The sequence below is a fragment of the Physella acuta genome, unplaced genomic scaffold (genome assembly GCF_028476545.2).
Source record: "Physella acuta isolate Inbredline_101_S28 unplaced genomic scaffold, ASM2847654v3 ptg001855l, whole genome shotgun sequence".
Taxonomy (NCBI): Eukaryota; Metazoa; Mollusca; class Gastropoda; family Physidae; genus Physella; species Physella acuta.
In genome coordinates, this window is record NW_026733363.1 from 81,272 (window position 1) to 85,255 (window position 3,984).

The following is a 3,984-nucleotide window of genomic DNA, read 5'->3' on the forward strand; positions in this document are numbered from 1 at the left end:
AAATAAAATATACTTAAAATTGATAATAATATTGTTTATTTAAAATTTATTTTTACTTTGTTTTATACTTTTCAAAACAGCCAAAGATATGATTTTTGTATGTATCGTTTGTTAAGTTAATTTACATCTTAACTGCGTAACTGCTTTGTTTACTTTCATTTTTTAGTAAATTCCGACAACCCGTTATAAAGTTGAAGATTTTATTTTTACAAGTAGCCTCCCTTCCAATGTTTTTTAATCGTTTCCAGTTCTATACAAAAACACTGTAAGTAAAGGTCCTATATAATTTTGGTTTACTAAGATTTTATATTGTACTAGCCGTCCCGGCCAGGCCCTGCTCTGGCTTCTGTGAAAAACCTTTCTGTTAAAGACCATTACCTGTGTGTTTAGTAATCATCATAAACCCGGCATTGCCCACCCAAACCACAACCAACCAAAACAACAAAACGCAAACATAACGCTAACACAATTACAAATACAAAAGAAAACAAAAACCTAACAACAAACTCAACCACAACCACAAACACCAATACAAACACAAAGAAAAAACAAACAAAAAAGCAAACGAAAACAAAAACCTAACAACAAACCCAACCACAACCACAAACACCAAAACAAACACAAAGAAAAAAAACAAACAAAAAAGCAAACGAAAACAAAAACCTAACAGCAAACCCAACCACAAACACCAATACCAATAAAAAAAAAAAACAAAACAACGAAAAAGCAAACGAAAACAAACCAAATCCAAACGCAAAACCAACCAAAAACACAAATACAAACCCAAACAAAAAAAAAACAAAAACAAAAACAAAAAAAGAAAGAACAAAAAGAACCAAATCAAAACGCAACCACTAACGCAAACCCACCTAAACACAAAGAAAACACTAACGCGAACATAAACGCCCGGGGCGGAATCACCTGTTTTAGCTTCATGAACGACTATAGTACCCCAACTTATTCATAGTCTTTTGCACTCACTTAAACGAACGCGCCTGTTTCAATTTAATGAACAATTTTAATACTCCAAGCTTATCCGTAAAATACCTACAACATTTGCACTTGATCAATCCCCGCTAATTATGTAATTATTTTTTCCCAACACCAAAACAAAGTAATTAAAAAGTAAATTCTTTTCCACAAATGCAATGGTTTTATAAAGGGAAGTAATTGTGTTTTCCTAATTTATCAAAGGGAAGTAAGTGCTATAGGACTAAATAAAGACATAATTAGAATTTTTGTAAAAGATGATATTTTTTTAAACTTGTGTTTAAAGAACATGCCGAAATTTATTACTATAATATAAAGCCCCCCGAAAATTTTTTTACCGCCGCCCGAACGAAATGAAATTTATATAATTTATATAGAAAATATATACTTTTAACAGTGTCCGCCCCCCCCCCCCCCCCGAGGAAAGTTTTACCGCCCCCCCCGAAAATTTCAAGTGCCCCCCCCCCCCCCCCCCCCGGCGAAAAATGTCTGGAAGAAACACTGTCTGAAAGTCAATGGCCTTTTTTTCGTCCACATAGTTCTAATTTGAATTTGCGAGTCATTTGCAGTCAGTGTTTCTTCCAGACTTTTTTCTCCGAATTTTCGGGGGGGGGGGGGGGGGGGGGGGGGGGGGGGGGGGGGGGGGGGCTCCGTCCCCTCGAAGAGATGCCTGGAAAAAACTGTTTGCAGTAATTATAGCTGAGTAAAAATCAGTGCCTCAATGACTACTGTGTCAAGTATTGAACGAGTCCTTTAAATTTGGTTGTATTACTACAACCACTTGTATGTTGGCTTACAGTAGTAACAGTGTTTTTTTCAGACATTATTTTCATACTGTGGGGGGGGGGGCCTTGAAATTTTTGGGGGTGGGAGCCGAACACTGATTAACACCGAGTTCCACTTCCCAATGCATTTGGACGAGGCCTACTAATGCAATCGATTCTAGACAGGTATTTATTGCGCTTTTAACATTCTTAAAACAATATAAAATAAAGGACCCTCTCCAATCTTAAGGTCCACGGGGCAGGTCAGTGTAGGGATAGTGTGGTCACCACTATGCCCAGCAGCCTTTACTTTGCCTAACGTGAGTCAGGTACCCGTCAGAGCTGGATGGACTCAGGGACCTTCCTACGGTTTCGAGCGTGTGATCCGAACTCGAGGATACCGGGTTAGCAGTTGAACGCTCTACCGTTCGACATTTGTATGAAACATAATAAAAAAGTAATGTGAATTTAAATTATAAAGAATGTAAATATAAACTCATTAGACGCCAAAGGGGGTAAAATAGAACATCAAAAAGCAACACTGGATACATTAATAAGGTATAGACAGTGACGTAGCGAGGTCGGGTGACACCCGGTGCGGCACTTAATGGTGTCACCCCCCCCCCCAGAGGCGTAGCGAACCCTTCCCGGGACAAACTTTCAAACTTTCAATTTGCACCCCCCCCCCCTCAAACTTTCGATTTTCACCCCCCCGCCCTCAAAACTTTCGATTTGCACCCCCCCCCCTGAAACTTTTGATTTGCACCCCCCTCAAGTTTTTCGCTATATATTATATTATGCTATTTTTTGCCTTGGTGTCACCCCGGTGCGGTCCGCACCCCCAATACCCCCCCCCCCCCCCCCCTCGCTACGCCTCTGGATATAGGTACTGTCCACAATTGGAACACCTGAAAATAACGCTGGTTCGAAGCGATTTTATCATTACTCATCGGCACTGTAACTGTGAGGGACACTGTTAAATTTTTCGAAAGTATAAATTAGGGTGCATCAAAAGCGAAAAAAAACGTGTTGATATGTAAGTTGTTGTGTATTTTGATGTGTATGTTGCTGTATATGTTGCTGTGTATGTTGAGCGAAATTTGTGGGAGGGCCATTTTGTCAGTTTTGAGGACAAGTCTAGTAACCCACAAAGTAAAGTTAAAATCGAAACACTTCCTTATTTTGCGGTATGTTATTGTAAGTTCATCTATGTTTTTGATCGATTGGCAGTACATTCTGTTTGCTGTTAATACTTAAGAGTTTCCTTCACGAGTATTATTTTAATTTTTTTTAGAGAAATCATTGTTGCTTTTTTTGACTTTGTCATATTTGTATGGCTATTTGTATTTTAGATTACGTATTTTAGATTATGTTATTTTAAAGGTGTTTCATGTTTTTTTTTTACGCATTTGAATTTCGTATTTTAGGAGTAGTTCAGCTAATAACAGAGGACGGCGTGGTCGGATGGTAGAGCTTACGACTGCAAACACATAAGTCCCATGTTTGGATCCCTACTTTCGGGTGTCCCTGAATAGAGCCAGTTCATAGGGCTTCCAACTCACGTTAGGGAATCAAAGGTAGCTGGACATTGCGCTGACCACACTGTCCCCCCTGTATGTTACTGAAACGAAGTGATCTACTTCTTCTGAGCTATGTGTCTTGGGCATGACCTGAATGTCTTGAGGAAAATGCCACGAAAGTTCCAACTGACCTACAAAAAAAGGAAACACGTTTCCGTGATGGTCCCCTGGTGATTTTGGCACCGATGGAAAAAATAATTGAAGATGTGTTTAGATTATTTGTATGTTTATGATATACACATCTAGGTCTTGTTTAGAATGTTTTAACTTAGATTATATATTTTCGAGTTGGATTGTTTCTTTTTTCGTAATACTGTTTGGAGTTAAGGGTCATCCACAAACGACGTCACACTTTTGCTTGTACCAACTTTACCCCTCCCCCTTTTTACCACATCGTCACAAAAAGCCAGACTGCGTCCTCAGCGTAAAATGACGCCACACCTAAATCTACTACCATAACAAAAATTAATTTTTTGTTTTGTTTTCAAAATACTATTTTTTGGTGGGAATATTTAAACAATCAGCATGTGGATCAATTTATACTGCAATTTCACACAAAATATGCATAAACATGGAATTCAGTTACTAACATTACCTTTTAAAAAAGCAAAGTTTGAATCTCTCCCCCGATCTTCTCCCATTGTAAACAC